This window comes from Natator depressus, chromosome 7, assembly GCF_965152275.1.
Source record: "Natator depressus isolate rNatDep1 chromosome 7, rNatDep2.hap1, whole genome shotgun sequence".
NCBI lineage: Eukaryota > Metazoa > Chordata > Testudines > Cheloniidae > Natator > Natator depressus.
This window is the reverse complement of record NC_134240.1, coordinates 65,287,690-65,308,993: the sequence shown is the minus strand read 5'-3', so window position 1 is coordinate 65,308,993 and position 21,304 is coordinate 65,287,690. Positions and strand designations below refer to the sequence as shown.

General features: G+C 41.9%; 1 long non-coding RNA gene across 1 annotated transcript; it reads left to right on the top strand.

The window, feature by feature from the left end:
* The first annotated feature begins 17,027 nt into the window (after positions 1–17,027).
* LOC141991595 (uncharacterized) lies at positions 17,028–20,935 on the top strand. The gene is made up of 3 exons (XR_012640395.1): positions 17,028–17,095; positions 19,197–19,355; positions 20,790–20,935. It is a non-coding gene; the product is annotated as an uncharacterized LOC141991595 (long non-coding RNA).
* Positions 20,936–21,304: the final 369 nt, after the last annotated feature.

Below are 21,304 nucleotides of genomic sequence, written 5' to 3'. Positions count from 1 at the left end.
CGGGCTCCCCCTTCCCTCCCCGATTAATCACTGGGACTGGAAGACAACAGAGACTGTGCAAGGGAGGATAGCTTCTCCTCACCTCCCTTGCTGGCTTATGATGAAAATGGCTCAGTAGGCTGTGACCCTGAGGCTAGCATAATCTGCCAGGAAACACGGGACCCACTGAGACAAGGTTGGAGCTTTGTCACTATATATAAAATATAGTCTTTTGTCTGGTGAAAAAAAATTCCCTGGAACCTAACCCACCCATTTACATTAATTCTTATGGGGAAATTGGAGTCGCTTAACATCGTTTTGCTTAAAGTTGCATTTTTCAGGAACATAACTACAATGTTAAGCGAGGAGTTACTGTAATACACCAATCTTGAGTCTGTCTTAACAATCCGATTATTTTTTAAAAATAATCAATGTAGGATTTTTTTTTACATATGCTTTCTGGTGTGGGAGCATTTAGGGTTCATGACTGCAAGCTTTTCTCTGCAAGCACAAGGGATGGGAATGTAATAAAAAAAAACTCCAGTAATCACAGGACTCCTGGAGCTGGGGCTTTAAGAAAAATACTCAGTCTTGTAAGATTCTCAGTAAAATTGAGAGAGCTGGTCACACTGGGATATTTTAAGCATCACCACATCCTTCATCGTCTCACCAATAGTTGCGAGCATGCTGCTGGAAATGAAAGAGGCAGCACACAAGTTACGAAAGCAGGAACAAATCTGTCTGAGGAAGAATTCTGTTTTGTTTTTCTGTCTCACTTTGTCTCTCCTGCTCTGAAAACAGCTGAAGGAGAACTCTTTGCATTCCTTTTAAATTAATTATAGTTTCTGTATAGGTGTGATAGATCTATGTCTCATATTTTACACAGGCTACTCAGTGTATTAATTATAGTGTTCACTGATCTTGTGAGAATAATTCATGATTTTTCATACACAATATGAGGAAGCTTGGCAGGATTCAGTTTAAATAGGTAGTTGTCAATTTCACCTGACACACAGAAATTAGTGGGGAAAAAAAAGTCTATTGATAGCAGTGGGCGAGCACAGCTTTTTTCACAGTGTGTACCCCAGCCACGCAGGAAACTCTCTGTAGGCCCACTGTCAGAGCCTTTCCCATTCAGTTATGAGCTGGGCGCACAGGGGCTGCCCCTTAGCAGGAACCATGCAGCTGCGGTGTGGCCACCTCCATGGCTGGGGGCTCAGTCTCCTCCTCACGGCCCTGGCTGGGTGGTGTCTGCACTGTCCCACCAGGGCTGCCGCCTTCCCTATACCTTATGTCTGCAGGGATCTGGTGTCACCAGCCCTGTGGCTGCGTGAGGGCCCCCTGCAGCCCCCCTTCTAAAATTTATTACAATTGATAAAAATTGAAAGAAAAAGGTTAAAAGTAAAAGTCAATATTAACCACTGAATTTACAAAAATAAAAATCAAATTCTACCAAGCCTAACTTTGCGTGTGTGCCTATAAATTAGATGTGTGCATGGGGGTATGTATACCTACATACCAACACACATATATGCATACATATTCATTCATACAGACATGGTATGCAAACACACATGTACCACAGACGGTGGCATTCTGACTAAAATGATACTCAGATTTCTCACCTGTTCTGTCATATCCAGGACTAAATTTACTGATTCCATTAGCCTGAGCAGTTTACAGTACGTTATTACCAATTGCCATCATGAACATATTTTGTAAGCAAGGCCATGCTACACTTGTGGACCAAATGGTGTATGCCAAATGATTATACAGGCCTTGAGGCACTCTGAGTGTATAAACATTTACAGTACAACAGATCTTTGGCCAAGTGGCCAAGTAATTGATTGCAAGCCTCTGAATGTCACTGGATTTTATTTATAAAACCTCATAACACTGGCTCTACTTCATGCAGAAGTAGCACTGGCAGTTTTTAAAAGTAGGATGCTCTTAGGTGAATTCAGGAGCAGCCAATCTTTGGAGCAAATCGAGTAGAACAAATAAGAGCAGGTCTCACCCCAGTTACCATTTCTCCTGAATTCATGGTATCTGACAATTAAGCAAATGTATTACATAGATATCCTGTCTTGCTGTAGCATGAGTGAACACAAACAGAACTTCTCCATAGGGATAATTACAAGAAAAACACCATTGCAATGAACTCTGTTAAAAATTATTGGTGGGGGGAGAGAAATCTCTTTGAACTATAATAGCTGAATGTTAATTTCTCTTGTTTAAAATGAGGGACTGAGAATGTGATTGAGGAAGCTATGAAAGTGATATGATTACGTTTATTTTCTCATGATGCACTTGATTTTGGCTAGCTTTTCAAGATTTAAAGGGGGGTTTTCAAAGGAACAGTGACAATGCCAGTGGGAGTTAGGTGTCTTTTGTAGCAACGTAAAGGGACACACTATAACAGGTTAGATTCTTTTTTTCAATTTTTTCAGATGAGTAGGATCCCGATCCTACAAAGACATATGCATAGGCTTAACTTTACACACTATATGTAGCCCCTATGACTTCACTGGAACTACTCATAGTATGTAGAGTTAAACACGTGTGTCAGACTTTGCAGGATCAGAGACTGGGAGAGTTTCTGTCATCCTACGGCACTTAGAGAAAATGTTGTTTAGCCAGTTTCTTTTTCTGGCCCCTGATTCAGCAAAGCATTTAAGCATGTGCCAGACATTAAGCATGCGCTTAAGTATATCGCTTTTCTTCTGTTACCTGAGGAAGGATCATCATTCAGGGAGAAATCCTCCTCTGAGAGAGAGACACTCGTAAACGTTACAAATTTGTGTAGGCCTTTGTGCACCAGTAGGCCAGGGTACAGCATCTGGAACCCTACTCTCTCTCTCTCTCTCCCCTCCCCTCGAATCTGGTTTTCTTTTAAATATCATCCCTGTCACATGTGCTTGTGCTGCTTCATGGCTGGTAGAAATGTTAGCTTTTTTCAGGTAAGCAGAGCAGCATTGGGACAGTAAGTGTGCATGCCGGGGTCTAAGTATTTCATGTGACATCATCCTAGCCACTATCTTTATAAACAGAAATATTCTGACAGGGAATTAATGCACCTTTAAAAAGCCTGACACAGAAACAAATCTGAAAAAAACCACATTTTTAAATGACTGAAGATGAACTACATGAAGAATTAACTGGATAGTAGACCTAATGTGTCCCAGTTTTGATTAATCTGAGCACCTCCCTGCTAGAGGCAATTGTTCAGAAAGCGTGGGGTGCTGGGTTTAATACCCAGCAGCACTTTAATTTGTCATATGGTCTCCACAGTACAGAGTAAGAAGTTGATACTAAATGAAATCATTTCAAAGGTGAGTTACAGAAGAGCGCAATGTACCCAAACTCTAGTTAGAAATTAAACAAAGACAGGTCTGATGTATAATATTTATATTACAGTAGCACCCAAAGGCCACACTCAGGATTATGCTGGCTGCTGTATAACACTACTTCAAACATACTGAAACCTATCCCCATCTGACACAAAGTCAGGAAGAAACTCTCCTTCACAGTCCAGTGGCTGTGTTGCTATTCCACAACCACAGTCACAGCCCTGCTTCAAATTACACAGGAGGGCATGCAAACTGGCCCCTGGCAGCTGCAGGGATCTGTGGAATGCAAAGGTGGTTTAAAGCCAGCTTTGCTTCCCCTCTAGCCCTGCACTGAACGCAGGCTGGCCAGATCATGGCCAAGGACTCAAAACAGGTAATGTGGTTTTCTTTGCTCAAGATTTATAATTATAAAGCTCTTGAAAGACTGGGACATCAGCCCCACAGTTCAGAGAGACTGGCTAGTGAACTGCATCTGGCAGACAAACAAAAACTAAATCCCTTCCAATAGGAAGAGGGCAGCAGCAGCATCTCCAGAATAGATACGGAATAATAGAACTATTATTGTGGGAAATGGCAATGACCTATTGATCCATCTGCCAATGCTGGATGGCTTTTACAACATATTTGCTAGGATTTTTTTCTGGTCTAATTTCAAAATTCCCAAATATTGGTGTCTCCAACTTCCTTTGAGACTTCATTCCACAGTTTCACAGCTCTCACTGTCAAGAAGGTGAGTTTTGTTCCCTGAGATTTATCCTAAATTTTGAGTTTCTTAATTTCATCCCTGCGTGTCACACAAACAGTTCATCTCCCTCCTTGGCGTTTACAAATATTTATGAAGGGTCTAGATTGCTCTGATGTCCTCTCTTAGCCTTCACACTGAACTGCTTAAATCTTGCCTCACATCAGTTCCCCCAGGAACCCATGATCATTTTTGTTGTTCTTATCTGTTCCCCTCCCCTCTCTCTGACTTGTCGAGCTCTTTCTGTCCTTGCAGTGCCCATGGTAGAGTTCTGGCAAACAGCAGCAGAGGAGCAGACATGCTGGAGAGAAAAGGAGACCAGCAGCAGAGAAAAGTACTGCACTGAGAACCAGTAGGGTCATGCACATGTTGGGTTTCAGACTTTAGAAGAAGGATGAAGGAAAAAGGATGAAAGTCTTTTTAATGTTGTTTTGTAAGAACTGCTGTACTTACATTGGGCCAATAAGCACTAGAGGTGCCTAAGGCTAACCAGCCTTTAGGGGGCTGATAAAGGACCAGTGTGTGTCGGGTCTTATTTAATGGAACCAAATTAATTATTATTCAGAATTAGATGCCATTTAGCATAGCTTACATTACTGATGACTCGCTAATTTGGCTGGCTCTGATGTAATTACAATTCATTTACGTCCTTAATCCTAATGCCCTAACCTGGTTTTGATTTAATCAGGCTATGTAGAGGTATCACAATCAAAGCTGCATTGAAGAGCTCAATGCTAAAAAGAGATAATTACACCTTACAGAGCATATACTTTCCTGCCACCTACATATCTTGAATCACTGAATAAGAATAGATAATTCTCACTCAATATGTCAGTATCCTGAAAATCCAAGATGGCAAAGTTGGTTAAAGAGCAGCGGAGCGCTGCAGACTCTGCTCACTATACTACGTTCTCCTCTTGGGAATGTACCAGGAATCTTCCAAACACCTCATCTGGAAACTAAAATCTGTGCAAAAGCCCAAAGTAAAAAACAGATCCTCAAGCCTGTGTGGAGGGCACAGCTGAAAGGGAGCAAAGCAGAACTGCCTCCACCATCTAGAAAAATATTTTCATGCAGGAGAAAATGAGACTGACAGAGGGTCTGATTCAACCCTGCACTGGCACAGAAGACTGTGTGATGACTGAGGAGAGATGGTTTGTGCTTCCCCACTTGTGGGGGGGCTGGGTCCAGTTCAGTTTTTGGTGCAGCTGAGGGTAGTCCTCAAGGCTGCTCTACCTTGTGCGCTGACTGGTATGGTCCCTAAGGGCCTTCTGGCAGTTGCAATGCCCCCTTCCACTCCTAATATACCCTGATATACCCCCTGTACCAAGTGGTCCTGCAGGGGGGAGGAGTGCGACAGTAGAGTTGGCTCTGCACCTACCAGACAGGTGCCTTCCGTTGAAGGTATTCCCCAGTGAGGGTCTTATAGCTGATGGTGCAGAGGAGTTGAAGAGTGATCATGAATCAAGCTCCAAGTCTCACCTGAGTCTCCTCCTGAGAAGTGAGAGTATAAATATCATGTCCCCACACTATTTTATTAGCCTGTTGATGTACCCACTTAGCTTCCTGATTTTTCTGACCCTGTGAATAAAGTCTAATCTCTGTCTAATTTTCTTCCATAGTCCTTTTGTTATACTCCAGGGTTGTACGGGTCTCAGAACATTTTTCTCGCTACAAGTTTAATGTGCTTTGTCTCTTTTGACTGTTAACTCCTAGGACACCAAGGCAAGGTACACACCTTGAGCAAATGGCAGTGAGATACTGAGGAGGGATATACTTGTCTAGGGCACCTTAGGCCACCACCGTCACCACAGCTAAGAATGTGATTGGCAGTGAGCGTGACCATTTCTTTAGGATGTAGATTTGCTACACTCATCCTTTTTACTTCACAGTGAGACTATAGTAATGAGCTCTACATGCAGCTACGTGTTGGGATCACTCGGGAACATAACAGAACAACACAACATTTGGCCCATGTCCCAGGCTAGCACAGTTCCCTCCATTTCTCTCTTCTCCTCAAAATGAGTCCCAGTTGCAACCCTCACGATGAAGAGCCCCTCCACTCCAAGTTGGCTGTCAGCCTCTCTCTCCCTGCTCACCTCTCTTCGGCTTCATTCAGCAAGGCATGCTGCTTACTGAGCTGAAGAAAGGGGAAGGATTCGCACCTCTCACTAAGAGAGCTGACTGTGGAAAAGTGAGTGGTTTCCTCTTCGGGGATAGCTAGGGTGGAACTCTTAGGCAGGCATCCCAACCCAGCTCCAGTTCCCACCCATCACAAACCCTTCTTCCTCCCATGTATGGCAGCCCCTAGTGAGCTCCTCACAAACCAGGAAATTAGCCAATCCTCAGGCTATATGCACCTGGGAACTGGCCAGTTTCTTGACTGGAATCTAATTCTAATCACCTTAATTATCATGCTTTGTAACTATCACACTGATTGGCTCTCAGCCCTTATAAACACCCTGCAGTGTCCTAGAGTACTGTTTCAAAACAATGACTGTTAGCTGTGGCATTTCTGGCAACTGTAGTAAAATTCCCTCAATCTCGCCTTCTCCCTCTGGTTACTCTCTCATTTGCCCTACCCCAGTCATAGTCAGTGGGAAGGATGGATGGCAGACCTTTCTGTCCCAATCTTGTCACATGCCTATCATTGTACTCAGGCCCCAGTTTAGGAAAGCATTTAAACACTGCTTTATGCCCATCCTTGTTCAGCAAAGCACATAAGCTTGTGCTTAACTTCAAACATATGATTAAGTCAATGAGCTTTAAGCTCAGGCTTAAGTGTTTTGTTGAACAGGGATGGACTACTGAACCAGAACCTCAGAAACCAGCCACAGGCTTCTGACCAAAAGGTGGAAGCACTTCACTTTAGCTGTTTCATGGGTCTCTAAAGTCAATTTTTGTATTTGAGTTTTGCTGGAAGAGAGAAGAACAAGACCTATTTTTGGGGGGAAGGGGAGGATGGAGGATGGTATTAACATAGTCAGGAAAATGCCACCTCAACAGCAGACAGAGCATTCCCTGGCACTCCAGAGCTGATGTTCTGAGCTGACTACTCCATCTACAGTAGGCTAGCTCCAGAGACAATAATTCTTGCCATTCCACTGAGAAGGCTGTTATGAGTCACTTTCAATTATTTGAAATATGGACTTCACTCAGAGAATTCTAGGAATAGCTGCTCCAGCTGTTCTGGAGAGATAGAGAGCAGTCACAGGAGACATCTTTAGACTCTGGTAAAATCAGAGGAAGCGGAGTGTGCATTAAAGATCTCACATAAACATTTAAGAGTTTTTCTCATTCAGCTGGGAGTCAAGGAGAAGCGAAATGTGGTCTATGACTAGAAGGTGGTTTGTATTCCATGCATCAAGGCTGCTCTTGAATTTGGCAGACAGAATAGCAAAGACCCTGAATGGATCCTTTTATCAAGTGTCTGAACAGTTACTTGATGTAAGAGGTTTGTATACCTGTAGCCAGCAATGTAAACGTCTGAGACAAATTACAAGGCAGTTGTAGTGTTACAGTGAAGGATGAAAGTGCACATAGGAAGGCGAACAAGCAGAGCATTACAACAGCCACTTAATGGCAAACACATTTATTAACATCAAGTGCCATGTTTGTAGGTTTTCCCCACTGCAACCAGCTGCAGATACTAGCTATTTAAAAAGGGTGAAACAGTACAGTGAATAAAATGGAGGGGTTGGGGTTTTTTTCAGTGTATTCTGCCTGTGTTCTTGGCAGTGGAACCAGCTCTTAGCTCTGCCTTCTAAGGCACAAAAGCCATGTTGGCACACATTGAGTAACTTGATTTCACAGGGCCTCCTGGGAAGAATGTGCAGGAGGTGGGCTCTGAGTCTGGCAGCCACATCCTTGAATAAAAAGAGGAGGAGAAGGGCAGGAAGGAAAAAGAAGGCAAGGTCGCCATACCATACATGAGAAGCGCTTACACACACTGCCCCAAAGTACTCAATGAAAGAAGCATTCAAGGTGAGCCAATCTACTTAGTGTATGTTATCGCAGCACATTTCACTCACTAATGTTCTTTTATTAGCGACTCTTCTCATAGGATTTTATTGCAATGTTATAGATCTGAAAGGAACAGATCTTTTTAAACAATGGGAAAAATAAAAAATGGTAAAAATGCATCAAAATTTGAAGTATTCAAATACACTAAAAAGCAGGATTAGCATTTTTTCCTTCTATCACTGTGACAACACTGGACCACATCCAGTGTTGGAGGGATAGCTCAGTGGTTTGAGCACTGGCCTGCTAAACCCAGGGTTGTGAGCTCAATCCTTGAGGGGGCCATTTAGGGATCTGGGGCAAAATCGGGGATTGGTCCTGCTTTGAGCAGGGGGTTGGACTAGATGACCTCCTGAGGTCCCTTCCAACCCTGATATTCTATGATCCTCAGCTAGTGTAAATTGGCATACTCTGACTTTGATGGAGCTATGCCAAACTTACACTAGTTGAGGATTTGCCCCATTGTGTGGGTTTTGTGATGACTTTGGTGGGATATTTACAGAGAACAATTACAGAACTGAAAATATGCTATCATGGAATTCCAGACCAATATAAAGATGTGTTTACAGTCGGGTTGGATGGCTCAAGGATACAGAAACTTTAATCTCTGGGGCATTAGTATGCACCAGACCAAAGATGAAATGGCTAGAAATTGTTGCCATGTGCGGCATATGTAAAATGAGCTAGTGGCCTTCATCTAGTTCCTGTTGGACAGGTGTCTGTCTCAAAAACATCCATTACCATACACACTTTCAGGGGTGCTGGAACAATTTGTATAGCGGGGTGCTGAGAGCCATTGAACCGATTGTAAACCCCCTTCAAGCTAGGGGGTGCTGCAGCACCCCCTGCACCCATAGCTCCAGCATCTATGCACGCTTCACCTGACAGATCAGTAGAGACGTGAAGGACAGAATAAGCATGGGGACTGATTTACTGACTCTCTCTAATCCCTTGAGGTGGTCCCTCGAAAACGGAGATGATCCACATTAACAGGTTGGGATGCAGAAGCAGGCATGTTGTCAGAGGCAGTACTGTATCTGCTTTGCTGAGGACTAGAGATATCAGCTGTGTTAAACCAGCACCAACTTTAAAAGAATACATATTAAACAAAGTTTGCAGAACTATTGGACCATAATATATATTATATTCTCGTCCTCTTTCTCTTTCTCACTTTCTCATCTGGGTAATCTAGCTAGCCTATTGCCATACTGTCTGTACACCATTTATAGCTTCATGTCTCTGCCAGCATAGCTATATACCACTGAAAGAGTTTAACAATATAAAGCTTCTAAAGGAAAATTGCAGCGCAAAAAAGAATAACTTCACCAAGACCAAATGCCAGAACTGCTTCGATTTGCTTTGCAGAGCAGGCTACGAGTATCTCTTTCTTGTCTACAAGTTTCTTGTCTACAGATTAGGGCAAGGTTCTTGAACTACGAAGCAATTGAAAACATGGGCAGTCCTGAAAATTACAAACTGCTACAAAGCTAAAGTTAAATCATGGCAGGACTTTGTTTTCCCTGTGTTTGTAATTTCCTGCTTTGACAGGTACGAACAGCATCCAAAGCACATTAGGGGAGAAATGGACTATGATTTTGACTCTGTCTCCAGTGGTGTCTCAGAGTATGACTGGGATTGTTCATTTAATTTAACATTGGTGTGTTTACTCTCATGCAGAGGGTTAAACTAATCATCACACTGGACGCCAGGGCAGATTTTCTTTCTGGGCATACTGGCATTCTACACCCCCTTGACACCACCATAGGAGCTGTAATGGAGGGAGAACTCCTCTCCTAGTCTTCTTCACATTGGTATATACTACGGGCCAGATTCTGCTACTCTCCTTCATGATGTAGCTTCCTTGGCAATGGATTAGCTACTCAAGGCACAAAAGCACCACTCAGCAGGAGTAAAGACATGAGAATCTGGCCCAAAGCGAAAAATAATATTAGGTCCTCTACTCCAGAATGCATTAATAATAAAGAAAAAGCAAATATTATTCAGCAATAATCATGGGAACCTCTGAGTAAGTTACATTGAAGTAATAACAATGCCCGATGGATCACATTCTTCTTTGCTCTCCCAGTTTGAATCTTCTATATTTTTTAAAGGTTCCCGACACATTACTCACATAAGTAATCCATCCTCACATAATTCTGTTAACTTCAATGGGACTAGTGGCAAGAGTAAGCATTACTCACATGAGTAAGCTTTGCTTATGCATGGATTTTTTTTTTATTTAGGAAAATAGATTATGAAGTGGCAGTTATATGCTAGCTCCTTGATCGCTATGAGTTATCTTCTGAATCAGTCTGAATGAGCTGCTGGTTGAATAATGCAGATGTTTCTGTGGTTTGATAACTGGGTATCCCAAACAAAATTCAGACAGCTTTGGATAGTTTACGATGGTCACTTCATTATTTTTGTTGGCATATCATCCTGGGTTAGTAGGTTAAGTAGTTTATCCTCAACTGAACCAAGTAATACTATCAGAACTCACTGGCCATCCACTTACACGTTAGAAGTCTTTCCTTGTTCATCTCTAGCTCAACTGATGTGAATGGTGATCTTGAACTTCTATTTTTGTTCCTTGTTTCTCTTAGTGTTCACGTGTTTCCTATCGTATTGCAGCTGCTGTGTCACTAAGGCTCCAGCTTCTTGTCTCTCTTGACAAGTCATGCACACCACATTCTCTGGCTCTTGTTAAGACAATCTCATTCTCTCACTGACTTACATTGATTTATCATCATTTTATTTCAGATATAGGCTACATAGCAATTGGTATATTTATTTCTAATCCGCTCTTTAAAATGGCATCATTCAGAGGTGCTTAACCACATTACTTAATTTTCAGTTTGTATTGCTATTGATTTCTAATATTCTTAAGATATGGCACATCACTCAATAAAGCATTCTGTTTATATAATTTATCTGAGAAATATCTGCTAAATATCTGAGAATTTCCACTGGAGGATTGTGAAACAAAGGTTTGGACTGGTTGCTAAGTGAGCTGATGCAGTTCATTTGCTGGATATGACGTGTGTGTGTGTGTGTGTGTGTGTGTGTGTTTATTGTTAAAATAATTTGTGAAATAAAAAGGAGTGTAAAGCGTACTAGCAAAATGGATCTTTCGTAGGCTGTGTTGGCTCTTTAAGGGAGGTTCTAACTCCAGGGCTGCCCTATTCCTGCTTTCCACCCAAAACAGAGGCACTGGAGGACAGGTTGTTCTTAGCTAACATGGGACTGGTAGGCTTTGCTGGGAAAAGGAGTAGGGATATCAGGCAACCAGAGTAGACCCAGAGTGAAGGTTGCGCTCTCCAGTGAGGAGAGGTACTGGAAGGGAACCAGACCTCTGATGGATGTCTAGAGAGCTTGGAACAGAGTAATGAATGAAGCCTGAGGAAAAGGCTTGGATGGGAGGAGTTTGCTGTACGAGGGCTACAAGAACTACTCTCTGAGCAACTTGGTTTAAACCTGATCTCATAAGGGTTTAACATGTTGACAATTTTTGCAATTTATTGCAAATCTCACGATACAAGGTTCTTTCCTGAAAGCCCCAGCTCCTGGTGTTTAGTGATTACATAAGAATATCAACTTTTACTAAAATCTTGGAAGTTTATAGCCCTTCTGGTAGTAGAGAAAAGCTTCAAAACATAAACCAAATGTATCCCAAAGCCTCAGAAACCACAAGACAAATTAAAAAGAACTCAATATGTATTCTTTAAATCTCATGATTTCTGGGTAGGCTGACTCATTTTTTAACACTTGGGATCAGCAATACCGGGTACATTTGAGACTTCAGTAGAGTTGTCCCTGGACCAAACCCCAGTAGAGGCAAGAACAGGTTGGAATGGGCTGGAGAAGAGTCACTTCTCTACACAATCCTATGAAGTCTCAATAATTGATAGGTTTGGTTCAAAAGAAAAAGCCCATCATTATTTTGCAAATATGAATGTCAGTTCAATTTGTTTACATGTGAAACAGTTAGTACTTGTGAATTCACCACCCTTCATTCTGGTCTGCATGATTCTGTCAAAAACAAAAAGTTGGTTGATGTAAAATTAGGAGCATTCAATGGTGGATACATGAGTATCCATTTGATACATGCATTTGCCCCATAGTGGCTTTGGTGCAGAAGTTTGAATATCAGTATTAGATACTACAAGAATAATCCACAGAATGCCACTTGGAAACGTATGCTATGGTTGAACATACTGAAACATGAAATAGTCAGAAATAATAGGACTGCTTTGTAAAGGCAAAAAAAAAAAAAAAGCCCAATTTTGCCAGCTTCTGTCTTTGGCAAATGCTATTCAACAAGCTGCTACAAAGCTAAAGCTAAAGTTAAAAGTCAAACTTACACAAGTTGAGGATTTGCCCCATTGTGTGGGTTTTGTGACCACTAACCAGTGCCGATGATTCTACTGTATGCAGAGAGACAGCCTTATTTTGAGCAAGGAAGAGGAATCCAAATCAAATAAATTGAGAATCAACCCCAACATTCAACCCAAACTAATATTAAATACAAATTCTCTTTCAGTTAAAAGAAATGCTACAAAATGTACCATGAGAAAGGCTGTTCATTAAATATTTCTGCCCTACTGGAAGAAAGGTAGTGCTGGAAATCTTATGGGAACAGCTTGGTCTCTTAAACAGACCTGGGCAAACAGTGCAAAAATTTAACTCTGAAGTTTTGATCCCATTGTTTAAGCTTGTTCACTTTGTGTGAGTATTCCAGCAACCAACTCTCCTGCTGAAAAGGGATCTATAGATGAAGTCGGCAACAGGTTCATAGACAGTGAAATTCAAATTAGCAGACACAAGTACTGGCACTGGAAATCTGGTCCTAAGTGTTATGCTCATCCAGTCAGAAAAAAACGTCACCTATGTGTGCAGTGAAAACCATTCAAATGGCCAATATGAATTTGGAATATTGAATACTCAAAGGACCTCTTATGGCGAACAGCTGGTTAACAATTCACAGCCTGAAATATGTTAGCACCAAACATTGGCTGAATAATTTTGGACAACGAACAAATTAGTAAAAACAGTCTGACGAATCATTTACAAACAGAAAAAAGGGCAAAATGCAAAAGATAAATTGTGTGTTGTGAGGGTTTTTGATGGGTTTTCCAGCCCTTTACTGGCAGACTTGAAATCTCACTAAGCCTCTACACTTTTGAGTGTTTATGCTAATTATGATGCTATTAACAGCGCTGGGAACCCAAGTTATTTCTGCAGCTGGAGTTCTATTGTGTGTGACTTCAAATGACACTTTATACTACGGCAGGTCAATCAAAAGCCATTTTCTCCATAAGAAACAGCAACTTGTTGGAATTATTAAATATTGTGACTAGTATTTTGAATTAATTGGCAAGAATTTCAAATGTTCATCATGCAAAACTGTACACACATTTTCATCCTCCTGATTTATAGGCACCTACTTAGTCATATACATGTACAAAATCCTAATTCTCATACACATGCCCCAGTGCTTTTGAGGTCAATATAATAAATTCAGCAACATACTGCCAGCTTCATGTGATAAAGAAAAACAAGGGCAAAAATGACTACTATCTAACTAACATATCGAAGAACCATTCCTGCTCTCACTGAAGTCGAGCCAAATTTCCATTGATTACACTAGAGTAAGACTGAATCTAGTGATGGTGTTCCTCAATTTGAATTATTCATTGTTCAAAACGGGGACTCTTTAGGTAGAAGACAATAGGTGCATAAGGGAATAGACGATGAATATGAATAAAACCAAGAGAAGGTAAAGAAGCCAGAGAGGACAAGGCATAAACAAGCCAATTACACTAGTTCTTGAACTGGAATCTTAAATAATGCATAAAGTAAGACAAGGACATGCAGCAGAGCTAATGCTTGCAAATAAATGACTGTACAATGCATAACATTCCCATTGTAAGGATGTCATGAAGAATACAAAATTTGAAAGAATAGGAAATACATTGAAAAAAGTAATTCAATAAAATATAATTTTTAAAAAATAATTTAATAAAAATCATGGTCAGAGAAATTTAACAGAGAGAACAAATTGAAATCTAATGGAGACAAGCGTATAGCTGTAAGCTAAACAGCCTATAAAATTAGCATATTTCCTCATAGTCTGTGAGCGCTATTAGTTCAAAATCTTTGCAACTATTCCTTTCTAATGTTATTCAATTAGTAACCACCTCCCAGTGTTAGGTCTGTATGCTAAGGGTCCCAGGGAGCTGTCTGCTCTCTTCAGCTTTTCATGTGAATTTAGCATTGGTGGAAGATGCCAGAGCAACAGCTGTGGAGACTGGCATTCTCAGTACAATCACAGACAAGACTTAGCACTGCAAGTGTCAGTACAAGTTTCTAATGTGCCTAAATTGCAGACGGCTTCTAGAAGTGAAAGAGCAGTTCAGTCTCTATGCCCATGCAGGCCTTGGCCTCACTGCAAAGGCTAGCAGGAAGCTTACTGATTAGATATGGACAACAGTCTAGTGGCCAGTGGAAAGACCTCATTTCAAGCAGGCTATCATCAAAAGGTCACTTGTGGTCACCCGGACCCTGCAATGAGCTCTGTGCTGGTAGACTCCTTCAGCTGCAGAGTCCTACTAAAGTCATGGGGGCACCACATGGGCACAGCAGCCTGCGCTCATAAAGTACATTGCAGGAGCTTGCGTAACATTGGAAGGTCAATGAGGTCAGTCTAAAAGTGACAGTCTACACTTCCTTTTCCCAGTCTTCTGCCTCATTCAGTCCTCTAGAGAAAGATGTTTTCATGTGGCGGTTGAGTGAAACCATGAATTAACAGGGTTACTAAACCAACCCCATGCCACAGGGAATTCATTATTAAATATGAGGATCTCTCATATAAGGAGTTGAAAACCTGAGCAAAAACAACGATTGTAACAGCTAATACTGTTGGCACTGGCCTCATATCTCAGCCAAGAAGATCTTTGTTGATGTCTCACCAAAAAGGATGATTTAGTGGTTAAGGCACGGGACTGGGAGCTGGGAGACATGGGTTTTGCTCATGGCTGTCGCATAGATGCGGCACGTGACTTTGGGCAAGTTGCTTCCTTTCTGTGATTCAATTTCTCGATCTATAAAATGGGGATAACTACAATTTCCTCCTACCATGCAAGAGATCCTGAGGCTAAATTAATTGATGGTTATATAGGGCCATTCAGTCCTCAGATAGAATGTGCTATGTACCATAAGAACAAGATATTGTTTTATAATTTGATTTGTGACCTAGTGAGCACTGGCTGAAAGTGCCTTATTGAAATGTCTGCAATATAAAGACTGTCCTCTTTGTAAACAAATTTGCCCTTTGCTTTATCATAAGCAAAGGAGGTATGACATGTCATGACCTGTCAATCAAACTTCAAATAGCAATTGCTAGTGCTATCATAGCAAGGTTAAATGTGACTGTACACAGAAACATTCCAGTAATGAAACTATGAATCAAACAGAAATCTTCTTTGGTTCTTAATGTAAATAGAACAGTCTTAAAGGGTTACTATCCAGGCTAAGCAAATCATTTTCAGATAAATGATATACTGAATACATTTTCCTTTTTGGATGTTTGGGAATAATCCATTCTGCAAACAGATCACAAAATGCCCTGATGCTTCTCAGATGCATTTGTTATAACCACATTTCTTCAGTGGGTAATTTTTATAGTCTGCTGATCACTTGCAAAGAGTGTTGGGGAATACTGACATTTAAAATTTGTGCTGTTTCACTGTTAGTTGTGTGTGACATGTGGTGGTATTTCCATTCCCTGAATGGAGCACTTATGTAACGTAGCACAAAACTCCAGTTGCAAATTTTACAATTAACATACAACTCAAAATTTGCACTATGTTGGTTGGTTATGTACTGTAAGGCATCAGTTCACACACTTTGGGCCTGATTTTCCATTGTACCTTCTGCAAACTAGTAACATATGCCTGTGTAAAATGAGTGCATCAGCACGAGTCCTGGTATACATGTATTTTATTATTTTAATGTTAGATTTAAAATAATAAAGATGGCTATCCAAGACTCTAGACACCCTAACATAATTATCTATCTAATGGTTATGATTAAATTAAATCTCAGCAATATTAAAATCTTTAGTTCCACAGAAATCAGCCAGCCAGCCACCTATCCCCTTCATCCTCAAGGAAGGATAACCTCAGCTCTCTCTAAAACCCCTCTCAAACAGATTCAGGCTGTTTCAGACCAAGGGGGATAGAACAAGAGCCCTCATGGAGAATATCCTACCGGACACCCCCCTCTTTTATAACGAGGCGGACCCAACTTGAGCACCCCTGCTTGATGTTGCAGACCATGGCCTGCTGCCACTCACCCACACAAGGAGACGCAGAGGCCAGCATCCTCTCTGTGCCTCAGGTTTCCCTGAAGGGGCTTGACTGAGAAGCTGACTGCAGCTGTGACAATATGGGCCAGTGAGAGAGGAGATCCCTTGGGTGGGCTGGTCCCGGGCCATTTAGAGCTTTATAGGTGACCAAATACCTTGAACTCCCCCCCAGAGACCAATGGGAAGCCAGTACAGATCCTAAAGCACCAAGGTGAAATGACCCACTCAGTAAGCAAGTTGCTGCGATCTGCACCAGTTTCAATTCCAAATGTTTTTAAGGGGTAGCATCACATAGAGCACACTGCAACAGTCTAATCTAGAGGTGACAGATAACAGTGGCACAATCCATATCCAAAAGAAAGGTCACAACCTCCTAACTAGACGCAGGTGGTGAAAAGCTGACTAGGTCACTGCTATAATACAATTCTCAAACAGCACCTGGGGTCTAAAATCACCCCTATGCTGTGAACGCTTCACTAAGGGCAGACATACTCCTTCAATCAGCGGCTGATATCACCTCTGCTGTCTCTTCCAGCTGCTTCCCTCACCCCACCAGGATCACCTCAGTTGTGTGCTGGCAGAAGCTCAACCCCGATACTTTCATCTGTGCCCCAATCCTGAGGATGTTATTCTGATCTGGTAATGTTTTATATCCACTTTATTCTATCATTTAGGCACCTACATTTGGATTGAGATGTCTAACACTAGCAACCTATGGTTGAAAAATCTGGCCATTATTACTACTATTGTGCCTCCCCACAGTCAGTCATTTGTCCAAGCTATATCTATTTCGACCTATCTACTTGACAAGGCAGTGTGGCCAAGTGGATAGTGCACTGAACTGCCTTTCAGAAGCCCTGGCCTCTATTCCTGTTCTTGGCCTGCTGGGTGACCTTGGGAAATCACTTAACCTCTCCATGCCTCAGTTCCCCCTTTTGTGAAATGGAGAAAATTATATTTACCATCCTTTGTAAAGCGCTTTGAGATCTATGGATGAAGAGTGCCAGAGAAGAACTAGATAATATTATTTCTTTTCATCTTTCCCTATAATGTCAGTATTCCTGACATTTATTATTTCTTTTCCTCTTTGAATTCCATCCAATTTATCAATGTATGTCTAGTATTGAGATGCTCAGAAGGGTAGCCAGTGAGGTACAGGATGCATCAACCTCAAAAATCCTACATAAAAAAAGATGGTCAATTTCCCTGGTCTGCAATAGGATGCCTTTTCATACATGGTCCAAAAATATGATTGGCTTTTTTGCCATCGTCTCCCATTGCAAGCTGATAAATCTTAAAATATGGAGAATTAAGTCATGGCCAAAACGTACAGAAAGAGGGCAAGGGAAGCAAGCAAGAAGGAATGAAAAACGCAGAAATGAAGGTTATTGGAAATAAAGGGATGATCTGGCAGATAAAGAATATGAGAGATGAGGAGACTGAAAAATAAAGTGACAGAGAATTTAAGAATCATGCAGAATATGAAAAGCCAAAAGAAGAAGAAAAAAATCCACCATCAAGCCAAGACTCGTAGCAGAGATGCAACTGTTCTTATCTGCACTTCATGGCATGAAATAATTCTTTTTTTAAATTTTGTCTTTTTAATCCTGTCAATTGGAGCTGTCACTATGGATGTAATAGCAAGTATCCCCATCACGGTATCAAAGACTCTTCACTGACACTCCTTGAAATAGCATTAATGGCTGCTCACCAAGGGTAGTACATTTGAATTTTCTCATGCAATGTTGCGGCTCCCCTTTAGTCAGGTATCAAGCTGCTATTTCACGCTCCGCTTGTAAAATTATTAACAGCTGGCCTAACATACGATCCAACTGGAGTATGGTTTGCTAGAATAAGACAATGCTTAATATGGCTGTTTCCTAGCCTCTCAAGTACTTAGCTCCTTCACGTTTTGCAATGATCAGAACTGGCCTTTAAGCACAAAGCAGGGAGCTGAGTTTTGGGCAGAGGTGAGCCTGAACCAAGACCTCAGAGCTGAATGATTTCAAACTTGGGGAATGTATAAAATCCAAACCCAGATCCAAACTTTTCAAATGTCCCCATTTGTAATAGGCTGAGCTAATACCCCAGATATTGAACACCTGAGGCCTGACTCTCTTTTATACTAAGGCCCCCTTTACCGCACATTGGCAGCGTAAAGTGGGTGAAAGTCAGAGCTGGTTGGAAATTCTCTGTTGTAATGGTCTTCTCTTGGAGAATGCAGATTAGTCCAAATCAAAGCGTTTCATTTGCTCTCAAAGAAGGCCCAGTGGAACCCAGGCAGGGCTCAGCTGGAACCCTGCCTGCCAGGCAGGTTTTGAAAGACTCTTTACTAGCACTAATTAGAAAGGGCTGCCAGCATTCATAACTGTCTGCCAGGGTGGCTTCCTGCCAGCTCACCCTCTTGGCTCCTTGGCAGCCCTCCTGGATGGCTGATGAGGAGCAGAGACCCTGGACACTCAGCTGAGCTTCCCAGGGCTTCCAGTGTCAAGTTCTAGTAAACCTGTACTATTTACTGACTTTAAAAGCCATTTTACATTGCCAGAGTGGTGCAAAGAGGTCCCAATGTAAATGAGACTAAGGCCCCCTCCATTTTTGTGTGGGATAAAAATCAGTATTTCCTCATGAAGCTATCAAACCTTTCAAGGTTCACCCTCGCTTGTTAAGAAGGGAGGCAGCAGTTCCGTATTTTACTGTAAAGAACCCAGGCAAGATCTTATATCCCATTTTGTCTCCATAGAAAATCCTGGCAGAAAAAGGAGGAGCTGGATTTGAGTTAAGCCAAACAATTTCAGTGAGAATCCTGCACCTCCCAACTTTGGCCTTCAAGTCAATTGGGTATTTGGTTTGCCTGACCTTGCTGGAAAGCGGCTGTGGATGCTAACTGCTTAGATTGCAAGTAAGTGAATTGTAAGTACTGCCCTACCAAAAGATACAGCAGGATGAGCTCTAAACAGTGTACTAATGGCTTATCTAGTTCAAAACACCCTTTTTAAATGACGCACCTGCTGTTGCCTGAAAGTCTATTCACGGCAGGTAAGAAGGTATGAGTCAGTGTTTGCATTGAATTTCTTTTAGTTACTGCTACTTTCCAGCTGTATTAACACTGCCAAGCCAGTTGATCTGATCATAATATAGCAGTTTATATGCTCTAATGCTTTATATAGTGCTTATTTGTCTTCAACAATCCATTACATATGTTATATTATTTTTGTCAGTGTGAAAAGCATGGTAGGCAGTTAACAATGAATGGGAGGAAAAGTGCAGGAACTGGGGAAAGCAGCTACAGGCTATCTTACGAACACCACCACCACCACTGGGGGCAAGCCACAACAGATTTGCTTACAGTGCTGCTGGGCAGTTCAGCGACAGTTTCAGAGCCTCCAGAAGCTCAGAATCAAGGTGGCACAAAAATAACTTAAAGGCACGTCACCTCTTCCCCTTCCCATGGCCTATTAGCCTGTGTTGTACCTTATGGTATGTCTACCCTTGGGCTGGAGGTGTAGTTTCCAGCTCAGGGAGACATACCCTTGATGGCTCCATCAGAGCTAAACTAGCCACCCCGAGTACGTACCTAGGGTCTTGGATGGGTACATACTTGAGATGGCTGGACCCTCCTACCTCTTGCACTGCTGCGACTAGTGCACCAGCTTGTTCAGAGCTCGCGCGGGTATGGCTCTTTAAGCTGGAAATTACATGTCCCACTTAGTGTAGACATGCCCTTGGCAGCAGAGCACAAAATCTCAATCAATATCTGCATCATTGGCATGCGGTATTTGTAGGAGTTTCTGATTTATTATCACCATGAGCCCTTTGTATTGAAGCAGCACGCGGGAGCCCCAGTCATGGACCATGACCCCATTGTGCTAGGCACCATACAAACACAGAACACCACCACAGTCCCTGTCCCAAACAGTTTACAATATTTTCAGGTGCTGGATTATTTGGCACATGTCTGTTTCTACTAGTTTCTTTGCCAGTTAAAGGGATTCTACTGAAGCTCCAAAACTGAAATGATGGCATCGGGTGGCAGCAATTGGCTAATACTGTCATGTCACATTGATGTATTGCTTTTTAAAGATGGCGTGTGCCATGAAAACATTGTGGCTCTCAGTCCCAGACCATCTGTAACGTGGAAGAGTTTCAGTAACGGAATCACAACATTAGCAATGGAAAAAAAGCAAAAATGTCACCTGCTCTCCCCCTCTTCAAGCAAAGGATTGTTCCCCACATACTCTCCAGTGAGTTGTCCTCTAGCTTAGCTTGAAATAATTCAAACACTGGGGCTTCTGGTGGGAGAGTAAACCACTTTGTGCACCATTTTATTACACAGCAACGGAGCGTGTCTTATTGAAGACTTAAGGACTGGACTGCCTTAAAGTGAAGGCTATAACAAAGCATCCTAAATAGACCTAACTGGACTCTGCTGATGATGAACCTGAACCCCGGAGAGAAGAGGAACTGCATCCCATCTGAGAATCTGAGAGAACTTGACTCTCTCTCCTGATCCAGCCTTCCGAACCACAGAGGGACCAAAAGCGAAACTGCCTGCTCGAGAAAGAAGCCAGTTGTTGGGAGTGAGCTGGTCACCACTCTCCTATTATCCAAAAATAGCTGAGCATTTGCCCCCTTCTACCTCCTCCTCCTCCCCCACCCCCCGCCTCTTCTATCTTTTTCCTCTGTGTTTAGTTTTGATCTCAAAAAGTAAGCTGAGAATTCTGGGTTAAAAGCTAGTTAATATTTTCCATCCTAGACAGTTAAAATTAATTTTATCTTGCATACTGCAGTTAAATACTAGAGAGGCAGATTGTTTGATTTAATCAAGCCCCATCCAGTGCAAGGCCAGAG